This window comes from Procambarus clarkii, chromosome 35 (genome assembly GCF_040958095.1).
Source record: "Procambarus clarkii isolate CNS0578487 chromosome 35, FALCON_Pclarkii_2.0, whole genome shotgun sequence".
NCBI classification, from domain to species: Eukaryota; Metazoa; Arthropoda; class Malacostraca; order Decapoda; family Cambaridae; genus Procambarus; species Procambarus clarkii.
The window spans coordinates 10990376-11016609 of record NC_091184.1 but is presented as its reverse complement, the minus strand read 5'-3'; the positions used below and the strand labels follow the sequence as shown (position 1 = coordinate 11016609).

The 26234-nt window shown below is 40.1% G+C and overlaps 1 long non-coding RNA gene and 1 other non-coding gene across 2 annotated transcripts in view; both read left to right on the top strand.

Annotated features, from left to right (window-relative positions):
• Nucleotides 1-1375: 1375 nt before the first annotated feature.
• Nucleotides 1376-1449, top strand: TRNAN-GUU (transfer RNA asparagine (anticodon GUU)). The gene has a single exon. It is a non-coding gene; the product is annotated as a tRNA-Asn (tRNA).
• Nucleotides 1450-13488: 12039 nt separating this feature from the next.
• LOC138371358 (uncharacterized) overlaps nucleotides 13489-26234 on the top strand; it is a 50342-nt gene continuing 37596 nt past the window's right edge. The window contains exon 1 of the long non-coding RNA XR_011230411.1: nucleotides 13489-14747. This is a non-coding gene — a long non-coding RNA (uncharacterized lncRNA). The remainder of the gene's footprint in view (nucleotides 14748-26234) is intronic.

Below are 26234 nucleotides of genomic sequence, written 5' to 3'. Positions count from 1 at the left end.
GGGGCCCTCAACCGTTCCTGGTATGGAGGAGCCACCATGCCACGTCTGGCTTGTTGTGTTAGTCCTGGGGCCCTCAACCGTTCCTGGTATGGGAGCCGCCATGCCACGTCTGGCTTGTTGTGTTAGTCCTGGGGCCCTCAACCGTTCCTGGTATGGGAGCCACCATGCCACGTCTGGCTTGCTGTGTTAGTCCTGGGGCCCTCAACCGTTCCTGGTATGGGAGCCAATATAGTTCTCAGATGCTTTTTGTCGCTCTGTGTTGTACTTTCTCCACAGCAGATATGTTGTGAAGCTGAGGCCTCTATGCTTGATACAGCAGTCCAAATGTGGCCGCACCAGAGATGTTTACAGTTTAATAACTTTATTTCCTTGAAAATAAAGTTGACTTTCTTATTAGAGTTCCCAATTGTTGTGCAACTTTCAATGACTGGTCCCCGTGTATGCAGTCCCCGTGGCGCAGTGGTGAAACACTAGCCCCCGCACTTCGCGAACATTTTAGTCTGGGTTCGTATCCTGGCCGGGGAGGATTGACTGGGTTCCAATCCTTAACATTACGCCTCTCTTCACCAAGCAGTGAAACGATTTGACGGGTCGTATTCCGGGGTTATTAATTAAAATTAATATTAATCTTAGGACTTAGCCGTATTAGGATACAGGACCTGCCCGAGACGCAATACTTGCTAGTGGCTTTACAAGAATGTAAAAACTGGTGGACCATCCAAGTAGTAGGCGTCCATCAGTGTCAGGAGACTATGGAGTTGCGCTCTGGTTGTCGGTCTGGAGTGGCCTCTTCAGGGCGCAGAGCCAGGGTAGGTTGATACGGGGGAGAAGCTGTCACCCATGCAGCAGGTTCCCCTCTCCACAGCACAGAACGTCTCCATTGGAAAGGCAAACGCCAATAAGATTGGTTCCAGCGCCGTCGCAGGAACTGTCAGTAAGAGGTTGAAGGCAACAAGGAACTGCCTCCAGGGGGCTCCAGCTCCGGAGTTAACCTCGAAGTTGGTACAAGAAGGCACAGGGACTCCAACCCCAGAGTCTTTTTGTTGTTGTTACTCTTTTTTGTGGGGGGAAAGGAGGAAAATTAGGGAAGAAAGAAAAGGAGGAAACTTAGGAAAAATGGGGGAGCCATTGACAAGCTGCCGGCTTCCCGTCTCCGTCGTGACCACTAGACACAAGGTTACTTAGGCATTAGGACACTATAGGAATTATCATCATCAGGAAAATATCATCAAAGCAAATGGGGGACCGTCGACAAGCCGCCGGCCTCCTGTCCTCATCGAGGCCACTATTAGTAGCTCTCAAACTCAGATAATTATTACACTTCGATATCTAAGTAGTTCCTCCTTATTACAAATTTGTTTAGTACGTTCCTCGAGCCTCCGTGGCACAATTGGTTAGCGCGTTCGGCTGTTAACCGAAAGGTTGGTGGTTCGAGCCCACCCGGGGGCGATTATTTAGGCCAACTCTAGGGGTTGACCTCAGACAAGACCGACATAACACACTTGACAGCGATGTCACACTTGGCCCCGTGATCCAGCCCGTCCTCCTCAAGTCTCCCAACGTCAACAAACTCTCGCGCGTAAGTGACCTTATCCTAACACAACAGAGAACGGCACAGTATGTCAACGTCGCGACCCATCCTCCTGTTTACACAGTAGTTGTTGTATATGCTCCATAGTACAAACGTTGACGTACTAAGTCATTACATAATAGAACTTACTGATCACTTTATTGTCTGAATTCTTAATTATAGTCTTAATTATAGACAGTCTTCATAGTCCGAAGTGAAGTATATAGTACCAATCACTTTATAGTCTGAAAAAATAAAGCTAAAAATATATATATATATTCCTAGGTCTAGTATAGCACACATATATGTACGATATTAGGCCTCAGATTGCGCGTATTAGGCCTAGGAAGGTTCAGTTGGTTAAGGTTGTCTTTGCAACATAAATACAAAACCTTTTCCGGTTTGTCTAAATTCAATAGTACAAATTTCTACTTTCTAATTGCGTTGTACGTTTATTTATTTATTTATTTATTTATATATATACAAGAAGGTACATTGGGTTTGTGAGAATACATTGGATAGTACAGTATTTACATTCTTGTAAAGCCACTAGTACGCGCAGCGTTACGTTGATATATTTACTGTGGTCCGTACGTTGCATACGTACGTGCGTACGTTACGTACGTTGCGTACGTTGATATATTTACTGTGGTCCTCATCGTTACTATAAGTACTACCAACACAAGAGGATGGGCTGCAGTTTCACGAGCCGCTACCATTTTCTAGTACGACAATTGTTGGTCTTGGGAAGAGTATTCGTCAAAAGGCGCCGTTCTATTAGGAGGACGGGTTGAACATCTACATACCGAGTTTTGGCGGCATAACACAACAATTTAGAAAATAATATATAATTATAAACAGCCTCCCAGTCCTTTGGAGCTCATCAACTGTTTAATATGTGTAAAGTCGCCAAAGACTGAGATAACATGTTCGTAAGTACTTGCGTAACTGACTGATGAATCTCGGTCCAGACACTAAATATAATTCTTATGCTTGGAATGTTTACATGCAAGAAGAGTTGCTATAGACCTCAACAAACACGACAGATCAGCCTCAAGGGCTGAGTGGATCCCATACTTATCCTGTAGACCCCATGTATACCTATCCTGTGAGCGTTAGTGCCTCCAATACATGTCCTGTTCATGAGTGGTAGTGAACCCATACCCATCGTGTGCAGCAGTGATCACATACCCATGCTATGATGTATGTCATACGCAGCTGGCTGTGCACAGTAACCATGATGTGCGCATCACATGCGCAAGATCAGTACGTACTGGTGCGTTACTGCGCAGAAACAATGATACTTTCAGTTCCTCTCAGACAACGCTAGAGGCAGGACGTACAGGACCTTGTGTGCTGATATTTATCCTACCTCAAGTAATACTATCAAGAAGTGTTACTCCAAGACCCTAAGCAAGACCTACACATAAGGAAGTAACAATACAAACAAAAAGGAAAGTGGAACACACAATACTGGTGAGCCGGGAGGGATATTTCTCAAGCAAAACCTCCCCTCGTGTGCCTCTCACGACGCCATAGCAAGTACAACCCACCTACCACAGCAGCACTTGCTTTCATCGATAATTTTACTAGTCCAGGGTCCTACCAGACAACTATTGCACTAGGTCAACGTCTCCAAGTAAGGCAGTTATTGCCAACAAGAACATTACTTCATCCAGGGAGGAGGAAAGGCCAGCTTTCACCCAGCCATTTTGAACTTCAAACGTCCAGTGACGCTGCAGCCTACCCGCCCAGATTTTAGTTGGTGCTCCCTAGCTACTGTTAACACCGCCGAGTGTCAACTCCAGCGCCTTTTGAAGTGAAGTGTACTGCTCACTGGATGGAGTATTTTCTACAATGCAACAATCATCTGTACTCTTCGTTTCTGTAATCGTCGCCCTCGTCCTCCCATGACGTCACGGCAGCCCATGACGTCACGCCAATCCATGACGTCAGCCCAGGTTCAGGAAACCGACGCCAGGATCGCCTCCGGATGTAAACAACGCCGCCACTCACCTCTCCCCACACGACTCCTCGTGGATTGTTTTCCACGATAGCCAAAGTTGTTCTGAAGATACCACAGCCCGAAGCTAAGTAAACTATAGCTGGTACACACTGTGCTATACAATAATTGCGATTTAATAAGGAAATAACCCTGTATATCAAATATTCTTTCCTCCAGTGACTTGATAAGAGGAATTAGCTGCCCATTCCTCACTCAATTCCTTTTTGTGGTGTTTGGAGCTACAAGTTCCATTGTTCATTAGTAATGTTATGTTAAGTGATTCCAAGTACATTCTGGTGCAGTGTATTAAGTATAAATAATATTGTTTTTTTTTCAGCAGTTGAAGTGCATTATAGACAAATTTTATGTTTTCCCCAGACCTTAATCTGAAGTTTCCTTTAGCATTTTATATTAAATGTTACAGTATGTGTTTATAGTACTGTACTCTATAACTTTATTATAAGCTAATTACAGCAGTTGCTATAACATTGCAGAATATTCTTGTATTCTTTCCACAGTGATTATTATTATTATTATTAATTTACACATTTACAGAAAGTTAATCTGTTTTAAATTCTTGATGCCTTATTGCTACATGTTCTGCATTAATGTTAATTCTTTTGTGTAAATTTTCTACATTTTATCCATTATTAAGTATCATATTGTACTACATGTTGAGTGTTGTATACTTGTGTAATTATTTTCATGAAATTTACATCTCTCAGTTTCAGGAAAAATTTTTACTATGCTTTACCTGATCCAATTAATTTACATAACTCCAGTTTCAAGTCATGTGCATACCAGATTGCATATTTAATTTACAATTTTGCTGATTTATATATTTTGTGGGTGTGTGATATTTCTCAGTGATATTTCTCAGTTTTATGATAAAATTTACTATGCTTTACCTGATCCAATTAATTTACATAACTCCAGTTTCAAGTCATGTGCATACCAGATTGCATATTTAATTTATAATTTTGCTGATTCATATATTTAGTGTGTGTGTGTGTGTGTGAGGGGTGGAGGCCAGCACAACCACAGGCCTCCCCACCACCGATGGAGACTCAGTCACCAGAAGAGCTGGCTACTTCCCACGGCAATATTAACATGGACTCAGAAAGCAGCCAGTCAGTCGAGGAGGGCGAGTATCAAGACGTTCTAACAAGGCAACAGAAGAAACGGTTAAGACAGGAGGCAAGGCATAGTGTTGACAGTAATGGTACACTTAACGGAAACGACAAAAGAATGAAGAACGACGCCGAGACTGATGTCGACAAACGGACGGAACGATGTCAGGAAGGTGAGGGTCAGCGGAGGAGGCTTCTCTTCCCTGCCTCATGCACGCTGGCCTATCATCAGAAGCTGCTGTGGACAGTCACACTTGGAAGAGAACACCGCAAGTTCGAGCCCCTGCTGAAGGAAGGTGTAAACAGACCTTACTTAACGGTAGGTTCTATGGAGGCAGTGGAGTATCTTACCCAGCAAGGATATGATGGAATTGTTATGGAAATACCGGAGGGGAACGAGAAGCTGACGAAGGTAATTATCTATAAATACCCTCAGATTCTGGACCCCGAGTTCATCCTCGACGACCAACGATTTGTGTGGGCCAAGCGTCACCTTATTAAAGGTGAAGCTAGGAGTCAGGTGGTGGCTTTAGTGAGAGGTGAAGTTCCCGAGAAAGTGTTCATCACCGGGGCTGGCTACAGGCATGTAGCAAAGTATGTGGAAGAGCCCATAATATGCCTGAAATGCTGCAGATGGGGGCATGAATCCTGGAGCTGTCAAAATGATCCACGATGTCGTTTCTGCGGAAAGTCTCACCTCTCTAATGTGTGTAGAAACAGACTTAATCTGGGTGAGAAAATAGTTCCCAGATGCTGCAACTGTGGAGGCGTTCACAATGCCAGCTCAGCTGTGTGTAGCAAGAGGCCGAGTATGGGTGTTATCCGGCCAGTGAATGTTACAGAGCAAGCAAGAGCTCTTACCCAGACACCTGGAGCACAGCAAAACAGTCTGCCCCAAACAGCACCAGTGAACCGGACGAATGCGTGGGTAAAGGAGTCTCCTTTACTTCGTCAGGCTCAAGCAACAAGCAGCCACGCCACCACTCAGGACTCCGGCAGTGACAATGTAACGGTGAGTGAAGTGGCTACTGTGGCTCAGAAAGAGGGTCATAATAATATGGCCAAGGAGGTGTGGGCTGAACTAAGAAAAGTTGGTGAGTTCCTCCGAAATCTTGGGCAGAGAATCGAGTCCATCGAGGCGAAATTAAACGTTCAGGAGGTCAAGGAAATTCACAAAACTGTGAAAGAAAATCAGGATATAGTGGTTGAGGGCAATAATGAAATATTGAGTGCTGAAATGAAAGAAAGTGAAGTGTGTGTGAATGATGGTAGTCGTAGTGAAAGGAAGAACCCTATAATTACACATAAAATGAAGGAATCATTTGGGCCAATAATGGACGTCTCAGGGCTGAAAAAATCTCTTGAGAATCGCAATGTCGCTTTTACTGGTGAACTTGGGAGGAGGTGGGAGATGTTATGCCAGGTATGGCTATCATTTAGTGAATTTATAGGGGATGACTTAGGCAGTGAATTGATTAATAATGGATCACCCTAGACTGAAAGTGTTGTCATGGAATGTTAATGGTTTAAGAAACAGGGTTACAGATGTTCATTGTTATGTGATGGGAAATGATATTGATGTTGTAGCTCTCCAAGAGACAGGGGATAGGAATGAAGGCTTATTGAAATTAAATGGTTATAAAGGGTTTCACCTCTTCGCCGCAAATAACATCAGAGGCACGTCAATTTATGTAAAGAACTCCATACCAGCAGAGTTAGTAGAACCGCCATCAAAAACGCAAGGTATAGAGAGTGTCTGTGTTAAATTATCATTAAGGGAAGGGGAATTTATTGTAGTTAATTTGTATGTATCCAGGAACTGCTTCGACACTAACTATTTACCTGACTGCATTTATACTAATCCTTCACTGGTCATTGGGGACCTTAATGCTCGGCACACAAGCCTTGGGACAGTGGGTAGTATTAATGCTAATGGGGTCAAGTGGTTACAGTTTTTACAAGATCATCCAGATACCTGTCTATTGGGAAACAATGAACCAACTCACATCAGGGGAGGACGGCTTGACTATGCCTGCATTTTAAACTCTCAGGGGATTATGGGGGAGGCTCGGGTTGTTCGGGAACTACTTAGTGACCACTTTGCCTTGAACGTTGAATTACCACTGGGGAAAAAACAAGTCCACTTTCAAAGGAAAAGGCTAATTATTAATAAGGGTATGAAAAATTATTTTATTCAAAATATGGGAGATTGGTATCAACATTACACGCCGCTCTGCGTTGATAGTTTTTACGAGGACATGGTCGAGAACATAGAGAAATTAGTACAGAGGGAAAATAACGGGGGCATGGGAAGCAAGACGCACGGACCTAAGAAATTTAAATATTCCAATGATCAGCAAGTCAAGGGGTGGGAGAGAATGCTACGGAGTGTACATAAAGAATGGTTAAAAAATGGAATGTGGGATGAAGAGAAAAATACAATGTTGGAAGTGGCTAGGGAATGCAGTCAGGTGAGGAAGGAGGCGCGGGACAGATACTGGCAAGAATTTGCTCAGTCCATTGGTAATACTAAGAACCTTAAAGACATATGGAGAGCAGTAAACAAAATCAGGGGTTGTAAGACCAAATTCATTGCTCACGCAGATCCAGGGAAAGTTGCTAATGAGTTAGTAGATAAATGGGTAAGTGCTGCTGGTATGGAGTCCTTACCTGCAGACACGAGAGTCACCATTGAGTCATGGGAAAATATTAGAAATGGAGTAACTTTATGTGCCTTAAATACAAGATCTATAACATGCACTGAGATAACTCACGATGAGCTACTGGATGCTATAAAAAGTGGCAGCTCTACTGCTCCGGGAAAAGATGGAGTAACGTATGACATACTTAATTATTTAGCCGGTATGAAACCTAGTCCCTTACTTGATTTGTTTAATATGAGTTATAGAGAGGGAAAGTTACCAAGAAAATGGAAAGAGGCTGTCATCATTCCTATCCCTAAGTCAAACGGAGGCTACAGACCTGTCTCCTTAATATCCTGCTTTTGTAAAATGATGGAAAGGATTTTGTTAAATAGGCTACTCTACCTTGTAGGTGATAACATGTCCAGTAATCTCTTTGGTTTTATCAAAGGCAAAAGTACTGCGGATTGTCTCTTAAAGTGTTTGTCTAATGTGGATGACAATTGTAGAGTTTTTGTTGATCTACAAGGAGCATTTGATAAAGCCAATGGGGAAGTAATCTTATACGAATTAGCCAATCTGGAATAACAGGGAGATTGCTACACTGGATAAGGGATTATCTACAAGGCAGAAAAGGTCAGGTGTATTACCAGGGATACATGTCTGAGGAACGGAGGTTTCAGTTAGGTACCCCACAAGGGGGAGTATTAAGTCCCACCTTATTCAATGTATAAATGAACAGATTAGCATCAGAGATGTATCCTCCAGGGGTTACGACGATCATATATGCTGATGACATTCTTATACAAGGCACTTCTGGGAACAAAATTCAAATTGCTCTTAACATACTTGGTACAACCTGTCACAAGTTAGGCTTAGTTATAAATGCAGATAAAACCAAATACGAGTATAGGAAACGAAGAAATATAACACTTACTCTAAATGGTGTGGAACTGAGCCGTGTTCAGAAGTACAAGTATCTGGGCATGTATGTTAGATACACATGTGAGAGTAAAAATGCTGAAATAAATCATATCAGCACCTTATGTAAAACCCGTCTGCATCCTCTGAAAGCACTGGCTTTTTCTGGTAAAGGTGTTGGGGTACCTATCTTGCGGATGTTATACATAAGCACTGTTCGATCCCTGATAGACTACGCAGCACCCGTATTGTCTTACACAGACCAAGGCAGAATTCAAAAAATAGAGCTGATACAGAACGAGGCTATGAGGATTATTCTTGGATGTCAAAGAAATGCAATGATTGAAATAATGAGAATGGAATTAAATTTACAGAGTGTGTGTGATAGAGTCCGTGACATTAACACTAGAGTATCTATTCGTTTCATGCGGAGAAAAGGAGGGAATAAGCTGTTTGAGAGCGTTCAGACCTGCTTGAGTGACGTACACACTTCCAGGAAACTGAGGGAGACACGCTACACGAGAGGATTAGCTCATGACCTCAGGGAATACGACGTACTTGACTGCTGTAAACCCTCTCGACAGTGTAATATGTCTGCTCCCTGGAAAGTACAGAAAATAGACGTCGAAATTGTACCCCTCAAGGTGAAAAAGATTCATCATGAACCGGGGCAATTACGGTGTTTGTATGGAAGCATGATATCTCGGTTACCAAGAGGCAACAGTTTACATGTATATTGCGACGGGTCGGTGGCGGAGGATGGCAGGGCCGGGTGTGGTGTCCTAATAAGGGATTATACGGAGTTTGGGACTGTGGTGTTTGTGTGTTACTGAGGAAGTTTTGGTTGTAGGGTTGATGTAAAGTCATGACTTGGTTACTGACTTTAATACTTAATATGATTACATGACTAGTAGCTACCAAGCTTGGCTGGCGTCCTGTACGCTCTTGTTTACCTTCCTCTCTGGCGTCTCAGCCGCCGCACATAGAAAACGGATGGTACCATTTTCTGTGAACATGACATCCCTCCTTTTCTTTAAAAAGAATGAATACAGGATGTCTACCATGCTTGTAGCACAAAGCAAAGTTATTGACACAAAGTAAGTTATTACCATATCAAGAGATACTGCATACATTTAACATTAATTAAGCACACAAAGACTTTAAACAACTTAATCTTTTCCACAAAGGATTTCAATGTTAAAAATACATATGCAGTGTCATAATCTTTGGCACCACCAGTGTCTTTCAGTGTGTCAAAGATGTCACAAACTCTATCACCTGCATAATGAAGTAGAAAGGCACGCTTTCTTTCAGCACTTTTGATGTCAGAAACAATCAACAAATTTTCAAACTTTTTAAGCCATTTGACCCACCTCTGTGACAGGTTTGTCTGGTCACAGTCAGGATCAAATGCAGGAAACTGAGGTATATTTGCCATTTTTTACTGAATAAATGTAAACTTATCACTTAAATGTTCCTCAGAATATTAAACACTTACTGCACTGTATATGTTAGTCAAGAATTCACTGTAATTACTTTAATTTTGCAAAGCACACAAGCATTTTAATGCAAAAGTTCACAACAGTGCACAATATAGCAGCAACTGACTTCTTACCTAGCCCTTGTGTACATGTGTTGTTCCTACTCACAGCAGCAGCACAGCAGTTGTCAGCAGTTGGTACAGCAGTTGGTACAGCAGTTGGTACAGCAGCAGTTGGTACAGCAGTCAGTTCAGTGTGATGAATTTTGTAGCACGAAGCGTCGTTTCGTAACCAAAACATCAGGTTTTGTACACATCAAAGCGTCGTTTCGTACACAACGTCGGCAGATTCCTCAGTATAGTTTCTTCAGCACAGCTTGGGTAGCACACAGCTTGGGTAGCACACAGCATCGGTTAGCACACAGCATCGTTTAGCACACAGCATTGGTTAGCACACAGCATCGGTTAGCATACAGCATCGGGTATGGCGCTCACAGCTTCTCTTCCTCCTCCAGGCAGCATGCTTCTCCCTTGTGTTTGAAACTGAACAAATACCTGCGTTCACAGTTCATCCTCGTCGCCAATGTGGTGTTTGTGTGTTACTGAGGAAGTCTTGGTTGTAGGGTTGATGTAAAGTCATGACTTGGTTACTGACTTTAATACTTAATATGATTACATGACTAGTAGCTACCAAGCTTGGCTGGCGTCCTGTACGCTCTTGTTTACCTTCCTCTCTGGCGTCTCAGCCGCCGCACATAGAAAACGGATGGTACCATTTTCTGTGAACATGACAGGGACTGTGGACAGGATAATTGAACTCCGGCTTAGTAATTATATATCATCCACACAAGCTGAACTGCAGGCCATTCTGGCGTGTTTGGAGGAAGTACGTCATGACGACAAAAATGTTTTTGTATTTGTCGATAGCCGAGGAGCACTGGAGTCCTTAAACAGTCGAAACCCAGTCTTCATGTCTATAGTTGAGGACTGTAAGAGAAGAATAACTGAGATACAGCTAAAAGGTTATAGTGTGAAATTCATGTGGATTCCATCTCATGTTGGAATAGTGCTCAACGAGGTGGCGGATGACTTGGCCAAACGTGCCACATCAAAACCACAAGTTGACATTGAATGTGAATTCACAATGAGACAAATAAGAAGCAAAATCAGAAATATTCAGGCACAGGCAGGAGTGGAGAGGAGAGAGATAATGTATGAGAGAAGTCAAACCATGCAACACTACATGTATGTGAGTCAAAACACCCATTTCACTTATGGTAAAAGGAGAAATGCTTGGAGTGACTCTGTGTACATGCGGCTCAGGCTTGGGTACAAATATTACTGGGAATATGGGATAGATGTTCATGATAATGACACGAAGTGTAAACTATGTGGTATGTTAAGGTCTCACACCCTTGCCCATTATGTTCTTGATTGTCCGTTGATTAATGTATATAGAAACACTGAGATAAGGACTGTTCCTGAACAAATAGCCTGGATGTGTCACAACGGAAAGGTTGATGATATTCTTGAGAGATATAAGAATTTTGCACCAAGATTGTAATGTTTTGTTGAATTATCTGCATGTGTCTTGCAAATTGTCTATACAGTATACCTAGGTCATAAAAGTATTTGTGTGTACGTCTGATACCATACTACTTGTGAAGGAGGAAATGTATATGTTTACCTCTCAGAATGTTTGGTAATATGTTTATTTGTGATGTGTGTCTATGTATATATTAACACGTTGTACTGAATGGGGTGAGAATAGCTTGAGCTACCTCATCCCTTTGTGTGTATTTTACCTCAATAAACTTATTTCAATTTCAATTCAATTTCAATCCCACAGACTTAGACACATGTAGACACATAGACACATAATCTCTGTGTACCTATGTGCTTTAATATACTGTACCTACAATTTTCTCTCATCTTTTTTTCATTTCATGTAATCTGTTATCATTTTTTTGTCTATAATTTTTGCAAGTATTTACCTCCTTAAAATTTTCTTAGATTAAGGACCTGCCCGAAACGCTGCGCGTGCTAGTGGCTTTACAAGACTGTAATAACCATATTTGTATCCTCACATTCCTTATGTACATTCTTGTATATGCATAAATAAATGTATGGTTGTGAAACTGTGTATGGCTGACTCCATACACAGTTTCAAATGTAGATATGATAGAGCCCAGTAGGCTCAGGAATCTGTACACCAGTTGATTGACAGTTGAGAGGCGGGACCAAAGAGCCAAAGCTCAACCCCCGCAAGCACAATTAGGTGAATACATATTAACACATATCTCTCAGGCAGCTATCCAAACCTCTCTTCTCCTTTCACCAGTCAGCCCGGCAGATGTAATGTCCATCATACACTCACTAAAAACCGAGGCAGGGAACATCAGTGAAATTCCGTCCATTGTATACAAGAGCGCCTCCCATGCCCTTGCGCCACCTATAGCTCTTTTGTTCAACAAATCCATAGAGTGTCATACCTTCCATGATATCCTTAAAAAAGCAGGAGTAACGCCAGTTCATAAAGGAGGTAATTCGGCGGACATAAACAATTATAGACCAACATCAAACCTACCAATTCTATCAAAAATATTTGAAAAAATTATCTACAAACAGCTCTATTCCTACCTCGTAAAATTCGACATACTCAGCCCCTGCCAGTTTGACTTCCGGTCCCACAAGAGCACCAATGATGCAATCATTAATCTCCTTGACGTAATCTACTCAGCCCTTGACAAAAATGAATTTCTGATTGGACTCTTCATTGACCTAAGAAAAGCCTTTGATACTGTTAATCACAATTACCTCTTACATAAACTCCATCATTATGGAATCAGAGGCCTTGCTCTGGACTATATCCGATCCTATCTTAGTGACAGACACCAATATGTAACCATCAATGATACAACCTCTTCCACTCTACCAATAACCGTTGGAGTGCCACAGGGCAGCATCTTAGGACCTCTTCTATTTCTTATATATATCAATGATCTGCCTAATGTCTCTAATATTCTTAAACCTATACTGTTTGCTGATGATACTATACCTCATCTATTCAGACTCCAACCCACATACACTAAACAATGTTGTGAATAATAAAGTTAAAAAAGTCTACTTATGGATGTCAACTAACAAACTAACACTAAACATAGAAAAGACCTACTACATCTTATTTGGAAGCAAATCATCGAATGCAATTCAGCTACAGATAGACAACATTAACATTAGTAATAAAAATGATGGAAAGTTTCTTGACCTATTCCTAGACAAGAGACTTAACTTCAGCACCCACATTCAACACATAACTAAGAAAGTCTCTAAAACAGTTGGTATACTCTCTAAAATCAGATATTATGTTCCTAACTCTGCTCTCCTCTCACTATATTATGCACTAATCTATCCCTATCTGAATTATGGTATCTGTGCATGGGGGTCAGCCACTGCAAACCACCTCATGCCCATCATCAACCAGCAAAAATCTGCTATCAGAATTATAACAAACTCTGCTTTCAGACAACACTCAGCTCCCTTGTTTAAATCCCTAAACTTGCTAAATATTAACTCCCTCCACACATTCTCTTGTGTCAACTACATTTACAAAACCCTGTTCTTAAATGCAAATTCTGCTCTGAAACTCTCCCCGGACAGATGTAATAGGACCCATTATCACCACACCAGAAATAAATATCTCTTTGATATCCCCAGGGTCAAACTTAATCTGTGTAAACACTCTACGCAAATAAAGGGACCCAGTCTATGGAACTCACTCCCTAGTGAATTGAAAAGCTGTCCAACTTTTGCCCCATTCAAAAACAAAACCAAAAAGTACTTAATTTCATCTTCGTAGTTTCCCACAATGAGCTTTAAATTTGCTTTGTATCTAGTGTTACCAAATCTCCCAATCTTTATGTACTTAATCCAAACAACTCTCTCATTGTGTTCATTGCTGTCTTCTTTTTATGTGCTTTTGTGCAAGCTATATACTGTATTGTGCCTACTAATTTTTGTTAACTACCATTCAAGCTGTCATTGCAATCAATCTGAGCTACCTATGTGCCTTAATATACCTACAAATTTTTCTCATCTTATTTTTTTTCTTGCTATGTATCTGTTATCATTTTTATAAATTTTGCTAGTATTTACCTACTTAAAATTTTCTTAGATTTATATATATATATACAAGAAGGTACATGGACCTGTCCGAAACGCTGCGCGTACTAGTGGCTTTACAAGAATGTAATTACTATGCTATGTATCCTCACAATCCCAATGTACCTTCTTGTATATAAATAAATAAATAAATAAATATATAACACTGCAAACCAGCATGACAGGGCGGAGCTCATCGAAACCTTTCAAATACTAAACAATTTGGACGATGTCGATCTGGACACTTTCTTCAAAAGGTCAGATTCTCGGGTTCGAGCTCAACAAGCCTCAATGTAGGACAGAAAACAGAAGATGCTCTTTCACCCGTATGGTTGTAAACCCGTAAAACAGCCTACCCGCCAAAGAGTAGGTAAGGTAAACGCCAAATCTGTACTGGGTTTTAAAATACAGATAGAAAAGATCGTCCAGGCAAATGGGTAGAACCTTTAACAAGCCGCCAGCTTCCTGTCCTCGTTGAGGCCACCAATATTAGTGGCTTTCAGGTAAATTAAACTTCAGCAAAGATCAGTAACCAAAGAAAATGGGAAGAGCGACGTGGCGAGTAAGCGAGCGAGCGAGTGACGTCATCACAACAAAGGTTGCTATACACGTCTCCACGACTCGTGAAGTTCGCCTGTCTTAAAGACCTGTGTCCACAATACCCGCCAAATTGTTCCTCCCACAGTACTCTCAGGACACTTGTGGCAGTGTAAGTGTGTAGTGAGGCCACACCACTGAAGACATTGAGGATATACCACGAGGGAGAGACAAAACTGTTGAAGGAAGGAGTCACTGGCGCCACTTGACCACCTTGTTCCTCGCACTCTCATCATCCACCGTAAGTACTGGAGTACTTTCTGCTCCACCATTGTCTTACACCCCAACATGCAATTGTTGGGGTGTGGAAATAGGCCTATGGCATTGTTGGGGTGTGGACATTGGTCTATCGAATATGATAATTTTTATAATAATAATAATACGAAAATCCACTGGGACTGTGTGGTGTTGCAAACCAACAACCAAGGCATTGCCAGTCGCATACTCTACCACTGTACCACCACTGACTTCCTAAAAGTTTTATAATCGGATTTCTACTGATAACACAGGAAGTCTGTGATATCCTGATATCACAGGAAGTCCTGAAGCCAGTCCAAATTTTATGTAAGACCCCTAAGCACTCAGGTGAAGGATAAAGTACTGTAGTTCAACACTGTATGCACAACTTCAGATACACAGAAAATCACACTAAGGTGATATACATCAATGAACAATCCACTGAGGCTATGAGGTAATGCAAACATTGCAGGTTTGCCTCATCTCACAGCCCGAGTGAATTTTCTCATTGATGTATATCACTTTTGTGTGATTTTCCGTGTGTAAATAATAATAATAATATTATTATTATTTATTCAAAAGATTGTGTGTACAAAGAACATAAGAGTATTGTTCAATGAAGAGACAGGAGTTACATATACTAATGAAGCTACTATTATGCAAAGCGTTTCGGGCAAAAATTATTAATAATATAAAAGTTGTTTAATTAATGTTGTGACGAGGTAAAACACTTAATACTATTAGAGTAGTAAGCTAACAAAATGAGAGTGTTCCAGGAAAATAAAAAATTAATACAAAGAAGGTGATACTTAAGGATGACAAGCATAGACTATTACATTATGGAGTCAAGTTCTAGCAACAGTACAGTAGTTTATTTGCATTAATTATAGAATGGAAATACAAGTTGTAATTTAGAAAAGCAAGTGAACTGCTCCTCACAACATTTTTTTTTTAACAAATCAGAACATAGAGTAACATACTATAATTTAAGGTTAATGGGGCCAACACTTACAAATAACGAATATCATAAAGGACACGAGTAAACACTTTATCAAAGAAATGCATGAAATTAGATGACATTAAATGTTGACAGTAAATATAGAAATTAAATGAGTAATACAGTGTGTCCTCGGCTATGAGGCATAGCCGATTTATTCCAGTGTGGAATTCGTTCCATCCGTTCGGCCCCAGCAACACCCTTTCCCCTCCCCCCCCCCCCCAAAAAAAAATACAATCACATTAATGCATATGCCAGTACACATTTGCCTTATGAAAAATTTAAATAACAAAGAATGTATATTGAAATGAAATAAATTGATATGGCACGTTGCAGTACTGTACTTACCTTACCAGTTGAGTTGTAATTACCTAAATGCAATTACCTAAGTGTAGTTACAAGATGAGAGCTATGCTCGTGGTGTCCCATCTTCCCAGCACTCTTTGTCATACATATCACGCTTTGAAATTACTGATGGTTTTGGCCTCCACCACCTCACCTAATTTATTCCAATTGTCTACCACTCTGTTTACAAAATTGAATTTTCTTATATTTCTCTGGCAGCTTTGTTTCGTTAGTTTAAATCTATGACCTCTTGTTCTTGAAGTTCCGAGTCTCAGGAATTCTTCCCTGTCAATTTTATCGATTCCTGTTACTATTTTGTACTTGGTGATCATATCACCTCTTTTTCTTCTATCTTCTAGTTTTTCATATTTAATGCCTCTAACCTCTCCTCATAGCTCTTGTCCGGTCCGTCTAATTACCACAAGCTACACAAGCTTCACAAAGCTTCAGAAAGCTTATGTTAGTAATGAATAAATATGATATATTTACTCATTATAATGTTGGTGCTGAATGTACAACATGAGAAAACATAATTTTAATCTGAAAAAGTATATTTTTATTAAGAAATTAGACGAAAATAAAGAGCTGGTGACGCCAAATAAAGTCGACGATCCAAGCGTCGGTTAGGTTAGGTTAGGTTAGGTTAGGTTTGGTTTGGTTAGGTTAGGTTAGGTTAGGTTAGGTTAGGTTAGGTCAGCCTAACCTAACATATCATATTTATTCATTACAAACGTATTGCCAGGAAGCTTTGTGAAGCTTGTGTAGCTTGTGGTAATTAGACAGACCCCTCTTGTCCTTTACTTCTGGGAGCCACTTAGTGGCATGTCTTTGCACCTTTTCCAGTTTGTTGATGTGCTTCGTAAGTTATGGGCACCATACAACTGCCTCATATTCCAGCTTTGGTCTTACAAAAGTCGTGAACAATTTCTTTAGTATTTCACCATCCATGTATTTAAAAGCAATTTTGAAATTAGAAAGTGTAGCATAGGCACCTTGCACAATGTTCTTAATGTGGTCCTCAGGTGACGGTTTTCTATCTAGAACTTTCCCTAGATCCCTTTCTTTGTCAGAATTCTTTAAAGATTTCTCACATAATTTATAGGTTGTGTGGGGTCGATGTTCTCTAAATCCTCATTCCATAACATGGCATTTATTCACGTTAAATTCCATTTGCAAAGTATTGCTCCATATACTTATTTTGTCCAGATCTTCTTGAAGGGCATGACAATCATCTAGGTTTCTTATTCTTTCTATTATCTTAGCATCATCAGCAAACATGTTCATATAATTCTGTATTCCATCTGGTAGATCGTTTATGTAAACAATAAACATTACCGGTCCAAGAACTAAACCCTATGGTACTCCACTTGGGACATTTCTCCAATCCGACACATTGCCTTTGATTACGGCCCTCATTTTTCTATCAGTTAGGAAATTTTTCACCCATGCTAGAAGCTTACCTGTCACCCCTCCAATATATTCATTTCCAGAACAACCTCTTATGTGAAACTGTCAAAAGCCTTTTTTAGGTCCAGATAGATGCAGTCAACCCAACCATCTCTTTCCTGTAAAATCTCTGTGGCTCGATCATAGAAACCGAGTAAATTCGTTACACAGGATCTTCCAGATTGAAAAACATACTGTCTGTCTGATATTATATTGTTTTTGTCCAGGTGTTCTACCCATTTAGTTTTAATTATTTTTTCCAATATTTTGACAATTGCCACTTATGTAGATTGGAATGATGTTAGCCTTTTTCCACACACATCAGCTACAACTCCTGTAAACAGGGATGCCTGAAAAATCAGTTGAAGTGGAATGCTGAGCTCAGGTGCACATTCTCTCAGAACCCAGGGTGAAACTCCATCTGGACCAACTGCTTTGTTCTTACTTAGCTCCTTGAGCATTTTTTCCACTTCGTTTCTAGACACCTCTATGTGCTCTGTTGTTCTCTGGAATTCTTATTGTGTCTGGTTCCCTGAAGATTTCATTTTGTACAAACACACTTTGAAACTTTTCGTTTAATGTTTCACACGTTTCTTTTTCTTTTTCCGTGAATCTATTTCCCATTTTCAACCTCTGAATATTATCCTTTACCCTGCAATTTGTTGTTTATGAATTTATAGAATAGACCTGGTTCTGTTTTGCATTTGTCCACAATTTCTTTTTCAAAATTTTTTTCTTCCTCTCTCCTCACTGACGTGTAGTTGTTTCTCGCGTCTTTGTATCGCTTGTATGTTTGGGGGTTTGGCCTCTTGCTATATTGATTCCATTTTTGTGTCTTTTGGTCTCTGGCCCTCTCACAATTTCTGTCAAACCAATCCTGTTTCCTAGTTGTGTATCTCTGCTTTGGTATAATTTTTTTTGTGCCTTTATCATATATTTCACAAAACTTGACATACATCTCATTTACTTCCTTGCCTAGCAACAAGTCTGTCCAATTATACTCACTAAAAAAAATGTCTAAGGTCGCCATAGTGTCCTCTCCTGAAGTCAGCTTTTTCAACTGCTTCAACCTCCTTATTTTCTACCAGATTATAACGCATTGCATAGTTTATTCCCAAAAAGACATGGTCACTTTTACCCAAGGGAGGAAGGTACTGAATATCAAATATCTCTTCCTCCTTCCTGGTTAATATAAAATCTAGCATGGAGGGAACGTCTGTGGGATATTTGGGGCTTGAATCTGATTATTTAAATATTAATGTAGTAAATTAAATTACGAAGGACCACCCGCTTTTATAGTAAAGAGGGAAACTGAGAATTTCTGATCATTAAATAATTCCTAGATGAAACCAGTAACTATGGATAAAAATACTAGAATTTATGAACATAGAAATAATTAATGGGCTGTATTATTAAATGAATCAAACCCTCAAGCACCTACATTGGGGGGTTATTACTGGAGGTAAGTACGTCCAGGAATTAGTGTGGTTCGTTCACTAATTCAATTAATAATAATCTAATCCTATAAAAATTATATTGAAACTGCTATCATTACCATAGATGGAAACATAGATTATGAGTATAGCAATGAGAGTTACAGTAAACCACATATTAATCCTGAGGGATTCTGCACATAAGAAATTGCAATAGAATCATGAAAGAAAATATAGTCTTAGCTTAATGATGATTCCTTTAGACAAGCCATGGAAGTTCCTCTTATTCTCTGGACTCGGTCGGCTGACGAAAGGGACGGATTAATATGGGAGAAGACGGCATGGAGAGTTCCTCTCTCGTGCTGCAAGACAAATATGTACAGTAGTAACTAATTTAACTACTAAATCTATATTCAAGAAATTGAGAGTTACAGGTGACAGAATTTAATCACCTGTTATTAGATGTTATCGTGCGTCATAACGGACAATCACCCAGCTACCATTAAACTTTTACCTGATGCATCACATAAAGGACTATACTTAGCTGTGGGCACTGTATAAGTATTAAGATTGCCGTGCTTCGCGTCCCAGGCTCCGGTTTGACCTATCCTGGATAGTGACGCGCTTCGCTGGCCGGTCACGTGTCGTCAAGAACCAGGTTAAAAGGTTCCTTATTTGACACCAGCACTAGCTGAAGATATTATCTGCAAGGTTATTCACGCCTCACAGTGGCGACTTTCATCTGAGGATGGATAACGTCTGCCCTAGTGGCTGGACAATGGCGTCTCCTTGTGAGTACGGAATACGCAGGTCTGCCTCTGAGCGGCTCTCCGCGTGTACTGAGTTGGCCTTCCTCTACCCACGCCGCATCCGCGTTCATAAAACAAATTATTGTCACGAACATTAATATTTCTCGCATTTACGCTTGAAACGTTGAAGACTGGACGGGTTTATTATTTAGAGGAGGAAATTATTATTATTTACCAATTTAAGAATAGTAAATATATAAGGGAGAGGAATTAATGTCTCCCCATGGCATTCACTGGTGACGTTAACGTTATTACGAGATAGACGCTATGACTCCAACGCTCTATTCGGCATTTAGTTGGAAGTCAATTCATCTGCAATTAGTTATCATACAGAATGCCTTAGGTATAGAGAATCGTGTTTAATTCTCACATACATTGGATATAATGTGTTTACTGTAAGGAAATCTGACGCAATACTGGCGTCAGGTGACGTGAGACTCCTAGCCTACTGCACAGATGAAATTATTAGTACATGAGAATTCTACCTGTTGTTAATTTTACTTACTACAATAATTAGTATTGTTAGTAATAAGTAATGAGAATACAACAGTGTTGTATTCGGTGTTGGAAATATCCAACATAACTCTGGGGGGAGGATTCTAGGGTCGTAGTGTACTGTGTTGTACTGACCTATCCCGAAGTGATATTAAGATTAGTACATTAGTATGTTAATATGTTAGTATGTTGGTACACACATAACGAACGTCCCGGATTGATCAAGGACTTACAAGAACTTAAGTCTTGCTAATTACATGTAAATGAAACATGTTACTTATAGCCTACACAATAATTAAAGAATTGCTCTTAGTTGAGAACTATAATAGGCTTGTAGTTTCCCTTAGTGGAAACGTGTTAAATATTGAAACATTAAATGATTAAGTTATCGGTAATCAGGAACACTCTAAAGCTCACAATAAACTCAACAACTAGGGTCGCAGTGACATGTAATGGTGTATTACGTAGCTGCTGAATCGTAGGCAAACTCAGAATAAGTTCCTAAGAACTGATAACACTATTGTATGATTATACAGTAAAGTATTATTAGTCCTTCAAGATCAAGGAGACTATGACACTACAGTAAGGTCACTGTCTAGGGTCGCTGTGACTTGTAACTATTGAGTTACTAGACAATAACATCACGCAGTATCACGATCACCCCAAATTCAAATGAGGAAATTGAATTTAATGTGCACTGCCCTGCAGTAGTCATTCTGACTGATGGTACAAATAATTTGCTAACTAGCTAAAATAATAGAAAAGTAGAGAACTGAAAAGTTTATTCATTAAAATCAAGGAAAATTCTGAGTCGACAGTGAGATTAGCAGCCTAGTCATTCTAGTCTAGTCAGATTAGTCATTCTGACTTATGAGCTAATTAAATGGCAGCTCATAGGCTTGACACTGTAAACTGGTTAATACGAAATCACCTTTACATGAATTTGAGTTTATTAAATCAGTCTCTATAAGTATAGTCAACTGTAATTAATGGTGAGTACAGATTAGGCTAGTACTCAGTTGACACTACTAAAGTCCCTAAATAAATGGTTTGAATTTCTAACCTACCTAAGTAAGGGACTAAGCTAATTGTGAGCAAAGTACTCGAATTAAGATTGTGAGCAGTATTGAGCTCATTAACAGGTCGAGCTATATTGAACTCGTGAATATGGTGAGCTACAGTGAGCTCGTTAGCAGTGCTAACAGGGTGAGTTACATTGAACTCGTCAACAGTGTTGACTGGGTGAGCTACAGTGAGCTCGTTAACAGTGTTAACAGGGTGAGCTACAGTGGGCTCGTTAGCAGTGCTAACAGGGTGAGTTACATTGAACTCGTCAACAGTGTTGACAGGGTGAGCTACAGTGAGCTCGTTAGCAGTGCTAACAGGGTGAGTTGCAGTGAACTCGTCAACAGTGTTGACAGGGTGAGCTACAGTGAGCTCGTTAGCAGTGCTAACAGGGTGAGTTACAGTGAACTCGTCAACAGTGTTGACAGGGTGAGCTACAGTGAGCTCGTTAGCAGTGCTAACAGGGTGAGTTGCAGTGAACTCATCAACAGTGTTGACAGGGTGAGCTACAGTGAGCTCGTTAGCAGTGCTAACAGGGTGAGTTGCAGTGAACTCGTCAACAGTGTTGACAGGGTGAGCTCGTTAGCAGTGCTAACAGGGTGAGTTACAGTGAACTCGTCAACAGTGTTGACAGGGTGAGCTACAGTGAGCTCGTTAGCAGTGCTAACAGGGTGAGTTGCAGTGAACTCGTCAACAGTGTTGACAGGGTGAGCTACAGTGAGCTCGTTAGCAGTGCTAACAGGGTGAGTTGCAGTGAACTCGTCAACAGTGTTGACAGGGTGAGCTACAGTGAGCTCGTTAGCAGTGCTAACAGGGTGAGTTCAGTGAACTCGAATTAACGAGGTGGAGTTTTGCATTATTCAATTATCATGGCGAGCAATATTAAGCTCGTACGCATGGGGAACAAGCACTCATATTATTACGTTAATTCTAAGGTGAGCTATATTAAGCTCAGGAAGCATGTTAATTAACAATGCTAATGTTTAACGATAATGCATTAAACATATTAGTTCTCTGTAAATTCGCTTACATATTAGTAAGTTTGCAAGTTTGTTCGTGCTGCGTTCCTACACTAAATAAGCAGAAATGAAAGAAAAAACAACTCAAACAATTAATGCAAGTATTTATCACTAACTCTTAGTGCAGAAAACATGGTATTAAGAAGGTTTTCTTGGCAAACCTTTAAGCGCAAGTATAGTGGACCAGTGGTCCTAGTGAATTTGTAATTACTGAAGTTGCTTGATGACTTCATATAATTACTAAATTCAGGAAATGCCAGTGGCATTAAGTGCTAGATTCTCTAGCCTAACATTATTAATTACCTAGGGGGTACTAGATTCTCTAGCCCAACATTACAATTTAACTAGGAAGACTGAGTGTGGTCAATTACTACTTGTCGAGAATAATTCTAGGTCTGCAGTGAATTCAATGGTTTGGTCGTTGTGACTTGTACTTGTTTGAGTACGGACCATTGGTTTTCACTGAGAGCTATGAAACATCTCGGCGAGTATCAATTGCACTACATTCAATCTGAGTTTATTACTCAGCTGTGTTTTTCCTTTTAGCTTGCTGCTGGAGAATTGATTTACTGCTGACTAATTTATTATTATTGGCAGGTTTAGGCTTGTTCACATTCAGAACTTTACCAGTAAGTAAGTAGCCACCTGCAGATTGGAGCATATTCATTCCCAATCGTTTAACATGTCCAGTTATGAACTGGTAATAGTAGTCGGCTCCTACTAGTACATCTACATTGTTAAGGCGGTCAGACATTAACTTGTTGTCAGCCAAATTAATTTCACGTTCCTGCAGGAAGTGGGCTGTGTACCCCAGACCCTTAATATTTAAGTCTAAAGGTATTTGATCTACAACAATGGCTTGGACAGCCTTGGCATGACTACCTAGTCGTACAAGCGGTTGAACTACTGTGTATTCATGGGTTCCTCGATTTATCATGGACCCTGACAAGTTTAATTTTACCTGTCCTATTGGTTGTAAATTAAGTGCCTCTGCTGCCCTTTGAGTAATGAAAGTTCTCTGGGAACCTTGATCAAATAGTCCACGTATGGTGATCTTGGTTCCTCTGTTCTTCACTTGAAGTTGGGCAGTAGGCAGGGCAGCATCCACTTGAGATGCTTGTGTAGTTACGCTGTACACATCTCGCACTTTGCAGCACTGTACTGGTGTAGATTCTCTACGTCCTATTCTAGGATTGACATAATTAGTCCTAACTAATTTGCACAGTGCAGCATGATGCTTGCCCCTTCTACACCTATTGCAGGTGTTCAGTGGGGTGTCACAGCTGTTAACATTATGTGGTTTGAGACACCTAGTACATTTATGTAACTGTTTGAGTCGTCTGACTCTTGTGTCTCTATTAGGATAATTAGTACATTTGTACAGAGAATGTTTTTGATTGCAAAACAAGCACATTCCCCATCCTATAGTTCGTTTAGGGGTTACCGTTTTAGGTAAAACAGTATTTGCAGGTTGTGATGGTTTTGCTGTTTGCATTTGCTTGTTATTTATTCTCTTGGGAGTACTTGGTGTACTCTGGGGAACCATTAACAGGTTCTTGGGAGTGCTCTTTGGACTATTAGGTCTCTTAGGAGCACCTGTGGGACTCTTAGGTCTCACTGATGAATCAGTATTTGACTGATTCTGGTTACATGGGTTATTAGCACCTTTGTTACCTAGTGACAGTGTCACTTTAGGAGTTTCAGGCAAGGAAACTGATGTAGGTACAGTTTTGGTGCATTCAGATTTAGCATTAATTGCTTGGTCTGCTGTATGATTGCTCATATTACGCAAACCTGTAAATATATCCTGCATTGACAGGGTATTACCATTCTGGCATACATATAGTTTATTAAGTGTGTCACCAGACAATTTTCTCTGGATGATAATTTTAGTCATCCACTCAGTAGTTGGGTGATCCACCTCTTTACTGAGAGAATTTATCAGTGACTCAAGCTGGAAACTAAAGGCTTGTAAAGAGTCAACTGATTGCTCTGGTGAAGATAAATTTAATAATTGGTGCACAAGGTTTATAATAGTCTTCTCATTGTTAGCACTTACTTTAGAAGGCTGTTGTGAGCAATTGTGACCATTACTTGTGTTGCTTAAGGCTTCTTGTTTAGCCTCAGCTTTGATTACAGCTTCGACTGCTGCTGCAGCATTAGCTTTATCATTTTCTGGTTCAGATTCACTGATTATTGCAGCTTCACTTGTTTCATCTGCAGCTTCACTTGTTTCTCTGGATTCTGGTGATAGGCTAGTTAATTCAGTAGCCTTATGTATTGAACTTATAGAATCCAAGGAACATTGAGAAGAGTGGTCTGAAATTTGATCAGACTCTGTAAACAAATCATCACATAAAGCGGTATTAGATGAGAGGTTAGAAAATGAAGGTTGAACTTCAGTTGTTGATCCTGTATAGTGATCAGCATTGATTAGAGGATTCTCCTCGTCTTGAGGTAGTTCAGGTATTTCATCTGAACTGAGTGTTAACTTGGATACAGGTCTATTAATGATCTGATCCACCCACTCGGGAATATCTTGTCTCGCAAGCACCTCCTTATATCGGTCTAACCTGGTTTGAACAGAATGTTCATAGTTATCGAGATCAGATTCTGTCAGACGTAAGTGGTCTGAGACAGTATGACCGACTTGGAGTAAATTCCTGTGGGACTCGATCACAGTCTTTACATGATCATATTTTTGGATGGCGTACCTTATGTAACTTGCTAGTCTATAGACGTCACCTGGGTCAGTTTCGACACAGAAATGACATTTCATAAGCAGTTTTCCTAAGGGACGTTGAAGAGCTGTCAAGAATCTTGCATTCCTTTCTAAAGGATTCATTCTTGTGGTAAATTGAGCCTGATAGGGCTTATGTAGCTAGTGGTATAGCTATAGTCTGCTCCTTGATGCAGAGCAGGTATAATTATTGACAGCCTGATAGGGCTTATGTAGCTAGTGGTATAGCTATGGTGTCTGCTCCTTGATGTAGAGCAGGTATAAGTATTGACAGCCTGATATTTCTTGAGGCTGGTTGTAATTTACCTCATTTAGAGGTTAGCTACCTACCTAATAATAAGCAACTAAGATTTGAGTGGTACCTTGGTCTCACTACAGGTGTTCCTCAGCTTAGCTCTTCTAAATCAGCCTCGGATGGGTAGTTGACTTACAGTAACACTCAAAAACATACATAGAAATATGCAATAAAATAATTACACAATAAATGGTTAATCCCACCCTTGATAGGGTCAGCACAAATGAATAATATATGTGTCACTAACTAGCTCAAGCCTAGTCGTGAGAATTTCTACTTGAGAAACTACAACTATATTTAGTCTGTGCTTGTGCCAGATTCAACACAATCACAGCCTAAATTGCTACCTACCTAAGGTTGGCAAAGATTATATTATGGTGCAGTAATGTGCAAATAATTGTGCTGTGTTTTTGGGTTTTTTGGTATTTTATATAATATACACTTGTGTAATTGTGTGTATAAGAAATTAAATGAACACAAAGGAATTAATTGTGTTTGGCAAGTATTCTACTGCCGTAAATATTATCTAACTCCTGAATGTACTCCTAATTATGGAATAAAATATTATCAGGGTTAGTAATGATTAACTAGTTAGTATGAGATCAGTAATTTATATTAGTATACTGGATCCCTAAATGTTAATGATCCACTGACTTGAGTGAATCAGTAATTATAACATGGATTCAGGCTATAATGGACAGTCTGCTGACAGCCATATATTGAAACATTGGTATAGCCTAAATGGTTAACACTTAATTGGTGTTAGTGATTAATATAAGGTTATGAGCTGTTGCTCTTGGTGACCTAAAGATTCTACTTCAGTATGAAGAGTAGGTCTAAATGTTGT